An 18,334-nucleotide genomic window follows, 5' to 3' on the forward strand; every position below is an offset into this window, starting at 1 on the left:
CGTGTGCCCAGCACCTGGATGGGAGGCAAGAACCAGGCCACGCCTGGTTTTATTGCGGTTAATGACCTGGGAAGTTCACAGTGGTCTGTACGAGCCAAGTTGATGCGACAGTCCACAGCAGCTCGGGTTTCCTGCACGCAAAAGCCACTTACACGCTTAAAGCCATCATGTGCCCCAACAACTGTGTGCCCTTTTGACATCTGCCTGTTGTCTAAGTACGTATTCCCAGCCTGCTCTCACCTGGGCTGCCCAGACAGCCCTGGAGCACAGCTCTGCCAAACCGAGGCAGGGGAATGCTCCGCCAGGCGGGCAGCGGGCGGTCTCACTGCCACGCAGCTCAGTCCTTCCCTGACGCAGCGCTGAGCTGTGCTAGCAGGAGCGCGGTTGTTCTCCCACACCTGCACCTACCTGGGCTCCCCGAGCTCCGCTTGAGGAAAACAAGCTCTGCGGCACGCAGCAGTTACGCTGCTGACTGCCCTCTGGTCACAGACGTGGCTCAAATGCCGAGTAAAAAAAAAAATATATATATATATTAAGACCTTCTCTTGAGGCTGCTACGCCCCCTTTCATCTCTAGGCACAATTCGGCCTCCACAAGGGCAGAGGAAAGCAGGTACAAGCAGCAGCTCCTCAGTACTCGAATTCCACTCATGCTTTCACAGTGACCTGCGAAGAACAACAGCTGGAACAAAAGCTTTTCCCCTTTCCAGTGTATACAGTAAATACGGCTATCTAAACATACATTTCTGAATTATATTTTCTTGTTTATATTTAAAAAAAATAAATGTAAGACAAGGAGACAGAAACAGAAGAGGAAAAGGCCTTAGCCCAGCCTTTCTTTTTTTTTTTTTTTTTTGCCTCTGCAGATTGCTGCGAAACTATGAATGGAATCCAAGAACTGGGAGGCTCATTTAAAAAACAAAACAGGTTTTTATATACGAGAGCTGCAACCAGTCGAGGAAAAGCCCCGAGCGTGTTATCTGCCTCCACATCAGGCTGCCGCGTCCCAGCAGAGCCTCACTCACCCCCGGTTTCTGTCCGGGACGAGCTCCTCGCGGTCACAGCACCGCAGTCCGTGCCTGCTGTGCGGTGCCAGGAGTTGGACTCGGTGATCCTTAGGGGTCCCTTCCAACTCAGGACGTTCTACGCTTCCATGCTCCCCCCGCAGTCCTGGGAGGCACAACCCGCCCTTCGGTTTGAAGCGAGGGCAGAGCAGACGTCCTCGGAGGCAGAGCGACAGGAAAACCACGACGGATCGCTAACGAGGAAGCTCTGCACAGCAGCAGCTTGTTTTGGGGACGCGGTTCTGAAGCTCGCACGTACCTGCGCTAAAAGAACCGTCTTCGTTTGCCGCTTGCTTCCCCGAATGGCTGCCTAACCCAGCCCGTAGCCAGCTCGCTCAGTGATGCGTCAGCCTGCTCACTAGGATCTCTCCGGACGCACAAGAAATGCCGTTTTAAACCTACCACATGTCCGGCACATCTCCAGCAGCACAGCGTTTCGCCAAGTTCCTCGCCAGAGCGCCAGAAAGGACCTCCCGCAAGCAGCAGGGGCAACGGAGAAGCCGAGAGGCTCCGACCTTGAAGGGCTGGCGGGCGGCTCGGGGCAATGCCAGCGCAGGTTGGCGCGGCAGAATTGGTTAACCTTTGTACCTCCACGCCCCGAAGGCGCGGGGACTGCCGGAGCAGCCCCACAGTCGAGCCGCGTACACCCTAACGATGCCACACCAGGGCTTTTGGCAAAGCCCACGGTGAAGGAGGTCTCGCACCAACGTGGGGAGGGGGAGGCGACGCGATAGGAGGCGGACAAGGAGCCTCGGAAGAAACGAGGGAATTTGGAAGTTTTCCTGCAACAACCCAACACGGTTTTCCTGCGAGAAAAAATCCCATTCTTAGTGAAAAAAGTATTAACTTGGTTCATCTCAGAATTTCTTTTCCCTATAAAACTAAATCAAAGGTATTTTGAGCGTGAATACCATCAAAGCAACTTTATCCAGACTTATTTTTAAGCGCGCGTTTAATGGATGAGAGCAGAAATCATCCTCTGCCAAGACAGGTATTAGCCCAGGAGAATCTATTTCGCATAAGATTTCTTAACCACACAAAGATTTCACTTCAGCATGTGCCTGCAGTCCTCTACCCTGTTGCAAGAGGAACAAAGGAAAAGGAAATGACTAATCAAAGCACCAGCACATTAATATATTTTGGTATGTGGAAAGGGAAAATTGTAGCGTGTATTTTTAACATTCCCAACAGGAGAATGTGCTCCCATACGTACGCCAGCCACCACGTAGCCTCGGCAGCTCTGGGGAAGAGGAAAAAAACGAAGCGAGCCTCAAGCCAGCGGAGGAGTTTTATATTTTCCGTCTCCCTCCCAGCAGCCCGCAGCTCCGGGCGCGTTGCTCGGCCCCAGCTCCATCCTGCACGACTCAAACACCCACCTGGGGCCCTTCCTCGGAGCACGGCGATGCGAGATACCCCCACCTGCTGCTGCACAACAAATGCCTCGGCGATACCCGAATTGGCTGGAAGGGCAGGGAAAGCCCAGCAGGAAGGTGCTGAGAAGGGCAGAGGCGAAGGTGCCCTGGTGCTCTCCATCAGAAGGGGCCGGGCTGCACCAAAGCGCTCCACCTTCAAACCTTCCCTCGTGGTTATTTTGCCACAGCACCTACACAAACTGGTGTCCCAATACAGAAAGATTGAATTTTATTTTTCTTCTTCATCGTGCTACGTTCCCCACAGTCTCTGCCTCCACTTGAGGCTCTTCGGGGCAAGCATGGGGACAGATTTGCTCAGCGTTAACGGGCAAGGAGCCTGAAGGACTCCTGTGATGAACTCAAAACGAGAGCTTTCCAACCCTCACCTAAAGCAACCCAAATCAATCAGCTCAGCAGCAGCCCGCGACGGTCATTTGTGCACTGGGATGGCCCAGCACAAACGCTGCTGGAGCACTGCCTGTCCGCCCGACCGCACTTTGTTCCCGCGCTTCGTAATTAAGGACTACAATCCGCCCTTCTTCTGATGCCAAAGCCCCAAAAGGCCCATTATAATAAAAGCCATTTGAAGTACTAAATGGGAAGCCACTGTCGGACCAACCGTAATGGTTCAGATCCCCCCAGCTCCGACACTTCAATGCAAGAGATGCAGAGAAACTGATATTTAACGTTCCTGCAACGAGCTCTGCCATCAGCCACCCTACAGGCAGCTGGAAGCACGAAGCTCAAGCAGGTCTTTACCCCGGCGTTGCAAAATGACAACCCCAGTCATTCCACCACCAAGACTTCCCCATTATTTCTGTTCAGTCTGCTGCTCCGCACGGCTCTACAAAGCAACTGGACCGCTGACAAAAAAAATAAAGAGTGCTTCGTTAACCTTTCTGTGACTCAACGATCCCTTCGTTAAACGGCAGCAGACGAGAGGAGAAGCGACAGCAGAGCAGCAGAGCGATGCTCCCTCCGTTGGGATTCCTGCAGGAGAAGGCTGATTGCCCTACCTTGGAAAGAGGCAACAAGTTACAGGAGAGCTGTTAACAACTCATACAGGGAAATCAAAACTCCTAAGCGATTGTGAATCATATCAGATGCAGCTGCTTTCATGTGGTTTCTCCTAACTACCTCGAGTTAGAAGATATTATTATTTATGGCACACATTATGTCTAAGCACCTGAGTGATTTCAGTTTTCTCTAAAGGGAAACCAAGTGTGACTGCTGCATCAAAGTTACTGTAAACGTGGCACAGATTTAGCTAAATTAGGGCATCACAAAGCAGCATTTGAGAGACCGCTGTACCTCAGTCCCAGGCTAAATCTCCGGCTCAAGTCTTGATAACTCTTCAGCTCAAAAGACAGACGAAATCAGCAGCTAAGATTTTTTGCCCTTCTCACCACTTACAGCATAATGAAAAAACTGGGGGAAAATAAGTTTCCATCACTTGAACGAAGTTCAGAACGGTAAAAAGTTTTCAGACGTGTCAAGAGTTTGACGCTCAAGGGTGTAGAGCAGGTTCTCAAGCCCAGGACTGTAAAAGGGCGACTTCAGCTTAGGCTAGACGAGAGGAGGAATGCGGACTTGACGTATAGAAGTCAAAGTTCCTCTGGGTTGACACAGGCATCATAAATAGAGATCTCATCAACGTGCACAGCTCAGCTACCAAGTAGGGCTTGTGAGCCTCCCCAGCCCGGCGGTGCCCCTGCTCCTGCCCGCACAGCTGGGTAAGCACTCCATCAGCACGGCTATTTTTGCCCTCGATGCTATATGCCCTAGTCATGGTTCAGAAAGACACAAAAAAAAGATCCAAGGAGCCGTGCCCGAGCTGGCACTGCTTGCTATCGTGGCGTTCCCCTGCTCTGAACTCCTCACCCCAGTAAAAAGGGGCCGTACCCAGCCCATCAGCTTCCTCCAGCTCGTACCTTGCAGGGTGGAGTTGAAGCCAGAGGACAATGCTGGCATGGGAACAGCTGCGTGCTAACAGGCCACGAATGCGTTTTTGACTGCAAGTTGGAAAAAAACACTCAACCCTCAACACAACGAGCTGCTCAGCGTGGCCATGGTGTACCTACAGCCACCCTACAGAGCTCCGCGGTTGAATTCACCTGGCCACGCAGCTGCTCACAGCTCCTGCCGCTCAGCTACAGGGCAAACCTGAGCCCTGGGATCGCAGGGAACATGTTGTGACTGATGCAAGAGGCCTCCGCCAGTCTTGTGCCGGGGCAATCAGTGGGTTTTAATTCCTGGTCACACTGTCAAGAACAACAGCTGCAAAAGAGGGTTGGATTTTATTACACCTGCATTAAATTTAAAAATCAATTGCCAGGCTAAAACACTGTTCTCACTGTATTTATAAAACCCTTCAAACACAGGGGATGGGTGGAGATACGTTTAGGACAGAACATGGACCACAGAAGCTGCTGGACTTCCTACAGCACCGACCCTGGTGACTTCCTGATCCAGCCGAAATTTGGCCAAAGGACGAACAGGATCCCGTCACCAAGACTTCCACACCAGGTACGAGGCAGTGGCGAAGCTGTCCTTCCACGTTTACCCCGAAGTAAGGTGTTACACAGCAAACAAAAAAGTACTTCCACAGCCAGGCTAGATCCTTTAATGCTGTCGATAACCTTAGAAATGTCAGCTAAACATTTCAGGATGGTTGGTGAACAGAAGAGGCTTTAGCAGCAATCCTTACATGGAGCGCTGGCAGCGCACAAGTCACTCCAGCACGTTCCAAAGCATAAACTGGTGGCGTTTTCATCTCCATTTAAAAGCACACTGGAAGTTTAAGAAAACTGCTGCTGAGCTGGGGTAGCTCCCCTACTGAAACTGAAGAGTTAGGGTCCCTCCCCATCCTCCTTGGAGGGGGGACACGTATTTATCGAGGGCAGCACTGCAGGCTCATGCTGTCACCCACCCAGGGTCCCCAAGGTCCCACGCGCTCAGGAAGCAGTGCGGTGTTCCTGCGGGCTGCAAGGCAACCTGTGCATCTGGTCTTAAAGACCCAAATAGAGCAAGCTCCCCTCCAGCACCAGGGAAAAGGCTCCAGCTCCTGCACAGAGTTTCCTAACGCGGTTTAATTACACCTGGGCCGTGCTGGGAAGGAGCTTTCGTTAACCACTTTACTCCCGCAGCTGCTGGTTCCCCAGGTGAGTGACGCTGAGGCTGGCTGGCATCCCTCTGAGCAGCAGCCCAGCACACCCTGAACAGCCCTCGGCCAGCCCTACTGGTCCCAGCCCTGCACACAGCGTAACATCGGGGACTCGGTGACAACAAACTCCCCAAAAGATGCGTGCAAAGCGCATCTCCGAGGGCTTTCTGGGTTTCCCCACTTGTGGCCAGAATGGCTAGCCCCGTAAGAGTTTCTTACGCTGACTTCAAAGACACATTTAATTGTTTTCGGAGTATTGAGCTCAAATCAATATCCCAACATCCTTGAGTTGCCCCCCCCAAAACTCCCGAAACAACTGATCAGCACGTTCAAATTTGAACTGCTGCTTTCATTAAAATACAGGTTTAAGAATATGGCAGGTTGCTCTAAAAAAAAGCACCGAAAACACTCAGCAAAAGGAAGGCGCAGTAATTTAGGTCACTTCTTTCATGCTTCTCTGGGTTCTCCCTCCCCTCGCTTTACTGCCCCACAATCTGCTCCTCCTCTGGCATGCGAGGATTTAAGAAACATTTCCTTGCAACCACACAGATGCAAGCCTGATTGCTTCCAATCGGTTACACCTCTCTCGCTCCCGTGGCCTGCAACGGAGAGGGGGGATTAAGAAATCAACTTCGAAACAGGCACGCCAGAAGCCAAGGAATTCTTCCTTTGACCCACAAACAGCAGCGAAAAAAAGGGGGAAGCCAGGGGGTCGAGACATGGAAACACCTCCCCCAGAATCTTCACAAGCTTTTAAGACTTTTGATGTGTAGCCCATCAGCCGGCACCCCACAGGACGCGGCGCAGCCTGCGGGCCGCGTTAGGCGAGGCGTAATCGTGCCTGAGCAACCCTCCCACCCCCAGCGCTCCTCGTCTCACCAAATCCACGTGCTGAAGTACGCCAGCACGGAGAGCGCAGGCGTGCCTGCTCACCCCACGGCTGCTCCGCTGCTCTGCCGCCCGCGCCGGGCCGGCCACGCTCTGTACCAGGCCGTAACCCATTCGGAGCTGCTTGGAAATAAAAAAAATCCATTTTTGCGTACGCACTAAGCTGTAAAGAGGTTTACTACATTTAGCAACCCAATCCTGGCAGCGGTGCAGCGCAGGCCGTAGACGTGGAAGTGACCTTAGGCAGAGGTAACAAGCGAGGGCCGTAAGTGCCCCCCTCCAGCTGATGCTGGAAAGCCCGCGGCACCCCGTGAAACCCCAACACGCCCTCCATAAAACCTCCCTGAAACTCGGTAGTCCCCAGGACTTCCAGATGCTACCCGGACAATGCTTTTCGTTGTCCACGCTTGGCAAGGACGCCTTCTCAGCAAACGTTTTTTAGGGCAAACAACTCCTCTCCGGTCCCAGCCTGAACACGGAGAAGCGCAGCTTAGAAGGACCTTCGCCACCGCTGCTGCGGACACGAAACGAGGCAGTGGAGGTGACGCAAAGCAGCAGCAGAGCTTTAAATCAATCCACCGCGGCTGAAGCCACCCCTGCCCCCAGCAGGTACTCACACAAGCCAAGGTCAGGAGGTGTGACACGGGACAGAGCGCTCACGAACTCTGTTTTTCGCCAGCTTCCCATCATCGCACCCACCGAGAGACCTCCTGGTGTGAGAGAAGGACGAGCTGAGTCCTCCTCCCCACGTACGTCGAGTTAAACGAGGCAGAGGAGTCCCCTCCTGGCCCCGGTGGAGGCTTCTACCAGAGCATTTCTCAGATTTGGAGCTGGAGAGGCCGGGGGGAGCTGGCTGCAGCCCCCGAGCTGCTCTCAGCCGGGACAGAGAAGGGCAAAAGCAATGCCGCAGCTGGCTCACGCACCAGTCCGTAGGTCTACGCACCTCGCGCCATTAAGAAAGAGATAATCCCTGAATAAAAGCCACGCTGGGACTTACTTGAAGCTTAAAGCAGGTGCCTGCCTCAGCCTTCCCTTCAGCGAAATGGGAAGGGAGGCACCTCCATCCTCCGCGCACGCCAGGGCGCACAGATAACGCCCCAGAGGACCGGCAGCGGTACGAAGGGGGCAGAGGGCGGGTTCCCAGCAGGAAGAAATCCGCCCGACCCGAAAGCGAGGAGAGCCCACATGAAGCAGGGCTGAGTCAGAGCCTTTAAATACCTCTGCCACCGGGCGCTCGCCGCGAGAGGCTTGGGAACTGCTCACTTCCTCCGACAGACTGGGTTGGTCTCTTCTTTTTTTTTTTTTTTGGCCTCGCTGAATGAAGGTTTTTCAACTCGAAACTCCCCAGCAAACAGGCTGAGGGGGGGAAAAAGAAAAAAAAGTCATAGCCAGTGGTCAGATTATACCAGGAATAATAAAGTTATCAGCTGCCTGGCGTTATAGGCTCCCTTATCAGTCAGTCATGATTTGGTCCAACCCTGGCACTCTCCCCAAAGCGCTGAACCTTGTGCAAGAGCTTAGTCATCATCTGCCTCGACAGCTCCGCGCTTGCAAATGGATTACGAGTCCACTCATATTTTCCTGCGAGCAGCAGCATCCCTGCAACACCCCCCCGGGGAGGGCCGGCAGCAGGACCACACGTCACCGAGGAGGCAGCATTTCCCCGGGGCTGGACGGGGGCTAGAGGAGAGGATGCTTTTATCTCTTCGGCTCAACAGCTTCCTTCCTACGTGGTCACAGGAAGACAAAAGACACCTTTGAGCATCACCAAAAGGAGCAGAAAGCGCTAAATCTGTCCCTGCCCCAAAATGAAACACCCCGCTCTAAGTCCACGCGGGAGGGAGTAAAGACTATCAGCCAGCAACGCAGAATTAAGCCGGCGTTTCTGCTGCACGAAATGCTTTGGGAGGGGGGTGGCGGAATTTGGAAGCGAAAGAACGAGCCCAAAATAAGCCAGGCTGAGTTCATGCTGCTCTGGTGGGTGGCACCGCTAAGCGAGAGGTTACGCGCTGGACCGCGTACTTCCCCTCCGCAGGGTGAGAGCTGGAGCGGTTTTGGAAGCCCCATGAATCACGGGCATAAATATACCAGCCCTTAAAAGCCTTCAACACCCGGGGAATCCTGAAGGCAGGCGTCATTCTCCCTAGGTCATTCAGTAAACGCTCAACGAGCCAGACAGCAGCCAGCCCGAGAAGGTCAGCTCTTCGGTTAACACCTGCAATCCGAAAACGAGAACTCACGTTTTGCTGGACACCTCCTCTGACACAGCAAAAAAAAAAAAGAAAAAAAAAAGCCTTCCTCGACGCTCAACTCATCAGTCGGCTACGCCCTGAAGAAAACGAGAAGTTTTGCTCCATATCCTCGGTTCTACAGCGTTAAGAGGGCGCGGAGCTGTTTCGGGCAGCAGGCGGGGACGTGCCAGCAGTTCGCGAGCGACGCAGTGATTTGCGAGACCGCCCAGCTCCGAGCGGCTCGGCGCAGACCGCGGGGTCAGCGGTCTCACGGGGGAGGGTGCCGCAGCCCACGCAGCTCCTACAGCACCCGGGCGTGCACGGCTCCAGGAGGAGACCTCGCCTCGCCGGGCGATAAGATCGCCGCGAACGCTTGGACTTTGAGGCAGCACTTTGCCTCTGCGCCCGATGACGGGCTGCGTCCCCTCCCGGAGGGTTAGCACGGGGCACTTTTCCCATCCTGTATTCTTCTTGAAAAATTTTACATCAGAAACTCATGGACCGCTGAAATCCCTGCACGCCTGACAACGACAGCGGCGGTTAGCTGCTAACGCTGGCAGAGGGCAACGCTGCTTGTAACGGGGACGATTAGCACAAGGAAATGAGTAGCTTGCCACCACCAATTTACAGATACTTTCTCTGAGTTACAACGCAGCCCCAGAGCAAGCTGGGGATGAGGCTGAGTTTGAAGAGAAAGCTGCTATTTGTTCCTTCCCCTTTTCTTCCTGAGAAGACTTACTTCATCTACTTCTGTTCGGTAACAGGAACGCAGAGCTGTGAATTTTGATAAGCAGGACACAAAGCACCAAGGAAAACAAAGCACGCTACAGAAAACAAGGGGGAGAGCTGTAGAAAAGTAGTTATTTTACTTGTGATTAACCCCAAACCTCACCGTGCCCGTCCCTCCCCTCCCTCCATCCCCCGCACATTGCACAGCAAAATTTCAGGCTTGGCATTCCTGAACTACTTTTTTTGCATCAGATAGAACCAATATCCTTCATATTTGTGATAGAAAGAGTTTGAAGAAACCTTCCAGAGTTTTCACAGGCATGGTTACTGCAGAAACCTCTTCCCTTTTTCCCTGTTTTTCACAGCGAATAAGAGCCTTACTAAAAATCACCTTTAGTTAGACGGGAAGCATTAAAAAGGATCATGAGATTTGCATTCTTTAGCACCTCAGATTATTACAGTTTCCACAGCCATTGTTTTCCCCTTCCAACATCCCACCAAGCTTCGATGAAAGAACGCCCAAAATTTCAGGGCTTTTTGACGTTTCTCCTACCAGCAAGACACCGGGGCACCCTGGCCAAAGAGACAGCAAGGCAGCAGAATTTATGCATTCACAGGCAATCTCCATTCAATTTTGCTGTACCGACAGATACTGCACCAAGCCTGTCCTGCGCTCAGTACCTATTTTTAGGGCCGAAGCTGACCTGACAGTGCCCCCGTAAGCTCATTTGTTCAGATTCACTTATTCATTCTAATATAATCTAATTAGGGTGCAGCACTCCCGCACACAGGCGGCAGCGGCGACCACGAGAGGACAAGCTCAGACACAGGGAACCTGGGGCAGGAGCTGTTTCTGTTCTCATGTGGAAAAAAAAAAAGCTCGTGGAGCAATTGCAGATGCCTGCACCCTGCCTCACCTCATCTGGCAACACCTGGATCCGCTCTCTGAGCCCCCTGGGCTGCTAAATCCCGGCTCTTCGATTCGCAGGACGAAGCACGAGTCCGGTTCAGCACGCGGCACTTATCGACGCAACCGCTGCTGCTCCTGCTCCAAACTAATTGGAAATAAAAGCCACAATTAAGTGCCGTGGGGGGAAGCCTCCCGTGCTCAGACAATGCCCGCGCTGGCAGGCACAGAAGCGTTCCCAAACCGGAGAGCACAGGCAACCTTCAGAAAGCGTCAACAAGTCTGCATTTTGTAAGAATTACTTTAAAGGCCTCGTTCTGGCGAGAAATGGAAAGCTTTCAAAGCTCAGAAGCAGCCACCTCTCCGCAACCAGCTGTAGTTCAGACATGTGAACAGGAAGAAGCATTTAAGTTTCTAAAAATATAAATAAATACTTTTTTTTTTAAAAAAAAAAAAAAAGGCATCGTGTGTTTTATTCTTTTGGACATCTTGTATAAGGACGAGAGGAGAAACAGCTTCCCAAGAGTCACGATCTGGTAATTCTCCAGTCTATCACCTCCGTACGTTTATGCACAGTCATTAGCAAGAGGCGATTTGTCTGGGACAGATTTTGCCCGGCACCTCCCTTTCTCATCGGTCTGAAGCCATCACCTGAGGAACGTCAAAGACTTGGAGAGGTTAGTACAGGGAGCAGGCCCCCCAAAACCACTCAGTTTTAAGAACAGCCCAATCCTGCTGACTTGCCAACGTAACTGAGCAGGAAGCTTCAGAAATAAACTAAGATTTGTAAAACTCCCTTTTCTAGTAAAAAGGTTTTGAATGCTAAAAGTAAACGAGGAGAGAGCATCGAGGGAACACCAGGAGGAGATACAAAGACTTTGACTTGTTTAACCTATCAAAACAAGTGGCTACAAGGGGATACAACTGCTCCCTCTAATTACCTCAGGGAGGGAAAACAACTGTTTAAACCAAATGGCAATGCTAGAACAAACACAAATTATACAAACTGGCCGTAAACTACGTTAGGCTGGAAACACCGTGATTGTTCTGAGACCTGCAGGAGGCTCCGGAGCAGCTTTCCTGCAGCGACGGTGGCGAAGGATAAACCGATCACGTTTCCCCTCAGAAGCAGTTATGTTACGAGCGGCATTCACAACACGGATGTTTGCTGTAAACTCAGAAACTAAACTTGATCAGGGGCTTTCTTCTGCTCCCAGCTTCGCGCCCGGCTGCCTGCTGGCTCCATTTTTGGAGCAAATCGTGGGGATTACCCTCCTCCTACGATTTTATCTCGTTTCTTCTCCCCCAGACCACCCCGGGGGACGGCACTCGACCCGCCAGGCACATCATCTGGGTACAGCCAGGGAACGAAACTTGGGAGCTGAAGCTCTCAGCGCAGTCGATGGCGAGAGGTGGGTGTCTTGGCAGCAAAAGGGGAAGGGATTAGGAGCAACCAAGCTCGGTGCTTAAAATAAAACAAATGTCCTCTCCCCCCATGTCCTTATGAGTAAGGGTCTCGGCCAACAGCATACTTAATCTGTGTCCATAGCCTCTGAAATTCGCAGGGAATTTCAGTTCCTGAAGGACTCGGTTAACCCTTTGCTTTACAGTACCGACGTTCAAGCGATGATTAGACAATTTTGAACCAGATGAGCCAGAATCGTCTAACCTCAAACAGAAAGGAAGAACAGATGATGCAAGTGAAGGCTGTTCTAGAGTCAACCAAGTAACACCACAGTTTTACACAGGCTTGATCAAGCCCTTGCTTTTCCTTTAAGGTGTTTGACAAAGTCATTAGCAAGCTAATTTACCTAAAATAAGGGTTTTATGACAGCGGGGTATAAAGAATCAAATTAAAAACTAATTGTATACTTCATATCCTCCTACTCCTGCTATTTCTGACAGCAGAAAGCATCTTCTTGAGACTGGCTAGATAAGGAAGGGGGAAAAAAAATCTAACAAAAAAGGTTTTTCTGTGATAACTCTAACAGAGCATTAGCATTTCCATCCAAACCCCAACGTTTCCCCGCTGCAGCTACACACAAAAGTTATTTTAATCACAGTATGCAGAAAGCAGCATCAGCATATGAGGCAAGAGAAAAAATATGTGGCAAAGCGAGTTGCATAGCCTGCTCGTGGACAGAAATTACAGCGCAGTTACGGGCAGGAGGGCCGCACAGCACAGAGGTGCTTCCAGCCCAAACCAGGCACCAGGACGCTCGCCATCCACCCAGGGAACGGGTGAGAGAAGTATGTGGGAGAACGCGGAGCGCACGAACCGAAAAATCCCCTCTTCGCTTGCACAGCGCTCAAGAGTTTCTAGCCAGGGATTTCTGCCTTGTCATACACGAGGAGATGTTAAATAGGACTTGTCAGTTATGTCTGCTAAATACCATATGGGCATTGTTGGGCAGAGGCGGCAATGGAGATACTAAAAAGAAAGGGAAAAAAAGAGGATTTTAAACAGCAAATGACTACAGCAAAGTATTGACTCCTCTCCCACTGCTCGCTTCCAGAGAGCAAGAAATGCTTTCCCTTAGCTTTTTCCATTCGTAACCTCAAACAGCACAGCCTTGAAAAAAAGGTTAAACTGACAAGATAGAAGCACCTTGCTAGAAAGTAGCGTTTCCCATCCCTTAACGCAGAAAAGGAATGACACGACGTTATTCTTAATAGCCACCTACTTAATGAAAGCACTTAACCGGTTGGAATTCGGAGCTGCCGTGAAGCGGGAGTGCAGGACTCTGGGGCAGCCCCACCACCGATGGCTGGGTCCAACGTATGAGGTGGGGAGAGCCCGTGGAGCACCCCACTATGACATGGACACGCCGAGCACCCTGCTGTGCCACGGACACGCCGACTGCGTTTCGCCAAGCGCCGCCTGACGCAGCGATGCGAGGCCCGCACCCCGTCACCGCAGCGTGCCCCCAGCTCCACGGGGGACAGCCTGAGGTGACCGGCACCCCCAGCACCATTGCAGCAGGGATAATTTAAGGCGTGTAATAGAAAATAGCCGTGCCAAGCAGAGCGTGGGGAGCGCGGGAGGCTCCGCAGGGCTGCCACCCTGCCAGCTTCGGCACCCAGCACCGGAGCTGGGACCTGGGGGGGGCGATCCCCGGAGCGGGTTTTGGGGGGCAAAGCCCTGCGCCCGCAGCCCTTGGGGGTTACAGTGATTTAGTGCAAACACCGACGGACGGACGGAGGGACGGACGGACAGCCGGACAGCCGGCCGGCCTCCCTCCCTTCCTCCTTCCCTCCCAGCCCTGCCGCAGCCACACGCTGGGGACGGCGGCCCCCAAACCCCCCCCCCCCCCGGATCCGTGAGGCCTCGGCCCGGCCTCGCACCTGCCCCGCGCCCCGGCCGAGGCCTAGGCCCGCCCTGCAGGCCGCGGGCAGGGCCCGGCCCCGGCTGCTCGGGGCTGGGAACATGGCCGGGACCGGGCTTCTCCCCCCACACACACACCCCGGGCGGGCCGGACTCACCGTGAGGCCGGGGCCGGGCCGGGCCGGGCGGCGGGGCCGGGGCGGTGGAGCCGGGGCCGGTGCCTGCGCGGCGCTGGCTGGCAGGAAGGGAGCGGGCGGGGAACGAGGAGGAGGAGGAGGAGGAGGAGGAGGAGGAGGAGGAGGAGGAGGCGGCGCCGCACGTCCTCGGCGTTTCCCGGCCCCCCTCCCGTTAAAGGAGCGGCATCGCCGCTCTCCTGACAGGCGTGGGGGTCCCCAAACGCAGCCCAGTTCCCCCCATGGGTGTCCCCCACACGTGTGGGGCCCGCGAGGAGCCCCCCCCCCCCCCCACGCTGAGATTTCCCCACACGGACACCCCCACGCAGACACCCCCCGGCTGGGGACAGCGTGGGGCACAAAACAGCCTCCCCCTTTGTGGGCTGCAGGCTCCAGAAAAGGCTTTTTACATCCATTTTACAGATGGGGAAAGCGAGGCACGGAGCGGGGAAGATGCAGGGGAAGCCGAGCTCTGACACCCTCCGGCCTTGGTGCTTGTGGAGAGCAGCCAACGCATGGGTGTGCAGGCCAGCTGTGCCCTCTTGCTCCCGTTTATTTTATCAACGTGAGCCCACTGCCCTTAAATTTCCCTTAATTGCCTCAAAACTGCCTGGATCTGCAGTGTAAATCCCCTGAGAAGCAGCCCTGCGTGCGGCATGCACCAGGACGTATCAGGGCTGCAGTCAGGGTAGACCTTACAGGGATTTTGGGGGTCTGACTTGTGAAAGTCCCAGCTTTTCCTTCACCCTCACGTATACCAGTCCCAGAGCGCTCACGAGGCAGGTTTCTCTCACCTTCAAGCTCACAGCCCCAAACACTGACAGGGAATAAAACGGCCCTGTGTGCACAGGAAAATTCGCTCTTTTTGGCAGCATCCACACCGCCCGCTTGCGAAGGTGCAAGTTTAAGGCAAAACCTCGCTCCTTGGCGTCGTTCGGGCAGCTACTGCAGTTGCAGAGCGCAGAGCCAGGTGCTTCAGCTGCGGGAGGTGCATTTTTTTTATTATTTTCTTCTGCTTTTAGCAACGTGCAGGCAATTGTGGTGCCGACTGGAGAATGCTTTTAAATCACACGTTGTGTATCATCGCCCAATGCGTAAGGCAATAAACTGTTCAGATTACTGCAGGCTGGGAAACCCAGTGGCAAAACTCACTGGAGAGTGACCGCTGTGCAAATCAGCCAGCGAGGCTAACGATGCTGCATACCCCGACTGCAGGCAGGAAATAATGCAAATCATCGCTGAAATCCCAGCCACATTAGGCAACCACTCACGGGGAAAAAGAAAAGGGTTTTGAAATGCCGCAGGAGCCCCAAGTCATTAGTTTTGTCAGGATTTTTGCTTTCTCAGATCGCAGGGAAAATACTTCAGACCTGTGGATTCAGGGAAGGCCCAAGAGGACGACAAGCTGCGCGCTCAGTGGGGCTGGAAGTCAGGGAGGCTGAGTATTGCTAATTTAGCATTTTATAGGAGAGCATGAGAGATCCTTATCGATGCCAGAAATGAACACCCTGCAAGTCTCAACACCTCACTGATTCAGCCTCTCTTTTCTGGCTAGGGAAAAACAACGATGACCAAATTTTTCTCTTTGCCTCTGCTTATTTGCATTATTTTTATTGTACTGTTTACAAGCGTGAATTCCCACACTTGGTGGGAAGTGAAAATTAATATATCACACACACGTGCACCAAAAAGATTTCAACTTCTGCTAAAGAAAGTCACAGAAATTGCTACAACTTTGTTCTCAGAGTAGTAAATGAGAAATAACCCCACTGCAGAAATTCAAACTATGCAGAAAAAGACATTTGATTCAATCCAGCTGTAAGGGAATAAAAATACATCTGTCCTAAGCAGGAAGAAGAAACAACTATGGGAACTCCTGTAGTAAGAAAAAAAACTCTTAATAAAAAAGAATAGACTCAAACATGGCATTGTACATGACCCAAAATCCACCAGGCTAATACAAGTCTCCACATAATCTACGTTATCACAGTGTGTATATATATAAATATATATTTTTTTTAATGAAGCTGAGATGGCCAAGGTCACTTTTTTTATGACAGGGAAGCCAGCTAATAAAGTGAATGGTTAGAAGCTGCCTCAGAACTCACTTAAAAAAAAAATAAAAAATAAAAACAAAAAATAAAAATAAAAAATAAAAAAAAAAAATAATAAAAAATAAAAAGATTCTGCTGCTCAATTTTTTCACATTTGCAAAGGAAAAAAAAAAAAAAAAAAGGAAGTCCCAATGGGAAATCCCTTTGGGAAGCCCCTTTCCTCCCCTGCCAGGGCTGCTGCTCCCATAGAAGACACCTGACCAGCATGCGTGTTGGCTCCTGCAGCGCAGCTCCTACACCCAGCCCGGCAGCAGCAGTTGGTGCCTGACACAGCCGACACGCCTCGTCCACCTTAAGCCACGCTGGAGCCCATCAGACTGTCCTCTGTGCTAACACGTGTGAGCAAAATAAAACAAGTGCCCAAATCCTTGCAAGACCAGGGCCCGCAATCAGCCTTCACTGAATAATCCCCACTCATTTTCAAAAAGAAAAAAAAAAAGCAACAGCTTTCGCTGGAAGAGCTCGCTGTAAAGGAAACCCTATTTTCTGTGACGCCATGGGTCATCAGGGCTGGGCCACAGAGGTGGAATTTAATTTCTAATCTGGAGTTTTCAAGCCTTCAGTATCAGATATAGCTAAAGGGATCACAGGGAGGCTGGGCAGAAAAGCAGCTTTCCAAGCAACACAAGATTAACCTCTGAATTAACGTTGGGAGTTCTGTTTCAAAGCACGTTTAAAATACTCCTCTTCTTTCTCCCTCTTTCTTGGTAGCATCATAGCAGAAGAGGATTTTTTAAGAGCCGGGCATCATTAAGCAAAGCAAATGAAGAAATGACACAGAAAGAACCTCTCCTGCTGTAAAACGCTTCACGTGCTGTATCCCAGTAACAGTTTACATCTCTTCTTCCGTTCCAAATTCAGGTTTCCAGGTGTTATTTACACCATCCCACATTGAACTATAGCTATATATAAGCTATATATATATATATATGTGTGAACTATAGGTTTTAAATTAATACCCTTCATCATTACCTAAGGAATAAAGATATTTTTCTTTGAAAACAAAAATCAAAACAACAACAACAATAAAAAAATAAAAATAAAGAAAGAAAGAAAGAAGAAAACCCACGTTTAGGTTTGTTAATATTAAAATATCCTGTCTGCAGCTACCCGAGGGATGTGGTCATCTGCCTGGTGCCACGAGCGTCACGCTGCAGGGAGACTTTGCTCTCTGGTCCCCAGGTTGCCTCCACTGGTGGTAACAGGCACCTGCCTCCCCAGGCTGGCTGGAGGCTGGAAGTGTTTGTAAATGCCTGGGTCCGAGCAGACGGCCCGTGAACGGCAGAAGGATCACCCATGGCCTGCGAGATCAAGCAACAATTCCTAGCGGTGCCAGAGCTCACTGCACATCCCACCGTGAAATGCTGTTTTAGCTCCTCATGCTTAAAATGAACGTGGATTCTTCTCTTCGCCTCTATAGCTGACCTTTTAGATGGTGACAGGTTTCTCCCGACCAAGCTCACCATCCTGCCATGCTGTGTCTAGACTCAGACACCCAAATATCACGCTGTTTGTAAGTCCTGGGGGAAAGGAAGGGTTAAGAAGTATCTCGGGTGCTCGAGGGAAAGTAGAAAGGCACCAGAAAAGAGGCCAATTCAACAGTTTTCATCCAAGGGGGCAAAAGAAGGCCTAGAAGGTCCTTTATAAAAAATCACAGAGAAAAGCATTACTGTCCTACCTGGAAAAACGCAGCCATTAACAAATCGGGTGAGAGCTGGGAGAGGTCTACACCAGCTGCAGTTCGGAATGTGTTTAAGCCATCTGTCTTTGTGCACTCCGTTTGTTTGGGATCGCAGCGCTGCCCATACCGCTCTGAGAGTAAGGGGGCTGTACAAACACCTGGGGATGAATGTGAGCACTTTTTAATGATGATACACAAAACCCAATGGATCTGACATGATTTGTGTTTAGAAAGCAGCCGGCTTTGGACCCTCCCCAACACAAGCCCATCTGGGTTCCCAATTTTCCTGAAAGCACTGCCGAGCATACCTTTGCTCTACCTGAGCCCTGCTGAGTGTTCCGAGTGCAAACAGATCTCAGCAGAGCTGCTCCTGTATTATTGACTTGGGCAAATACCCGCTGAAGGGAGGCCAAAGCAATCGGAGCATTTAATTATTTCTGACAAGCCACAGATAAGCGGGCTGAAGAAAAAAAAATGAGGAAAAAAATGACACCTTCATAAGGCAGGGCGCTGTGACCAGTCAGCTGCTTCTACAGCGTGCAGACACCAAAACATGTAAAAATATTACGGCTTTCCATAATAATACGTTGGATTGCAGGGGAAAAAATAACTCATATTCCACTTCTATACATTGAACACAGAAGCTAA

At 51.5% G+C, this 18,334-nt stretch overlaps 1 protein-coding gene across 8 annotated transcripts in view; it reads right to left on the bottom strand.

Annotated features, from left to right (window-relative positions):
* The window catches only part of KTN1 (kinectin 1), a 74,982-nt gene extending 60,959 nt beyond the window's left edge, over positions 1-14,023 (bottom strand). For 7 of the 8 annotated variants that reach the window (XM_066998591.1, XM_066998586.1, XM_066998587.1 and 4 more), the window contains exon 1: positions 13,877-14,023. The gene's annotated coding sequence lies outside the window, so the exon portion shown is untranslated. Of the gene's footprint in view, positions 1-7,744; positions 7,862-13,876 lie in introns of those variants that run through there. The other variant, XM_048066184.2, reaches the window with a different exon arrangement.
* Positions 14,024-18,334: the final 4,311 nt, after the last annotated feature.

The sequence above is a fragment of the Anser cygnoides genome, chromosome 5, assembly GCF_040182565.1.
Source record: "Anser cygnoides isolate HZ-2024a breed goose chromosome 5, Taihu_goose_T2T_genome, whole genome shotgun sequence".
Taxonomy (NCBI): Eukaryota; Metazoa; Chordata; class Aves; order Anseriformes; family Anatidae; genus Anser; species Anser cygnoides.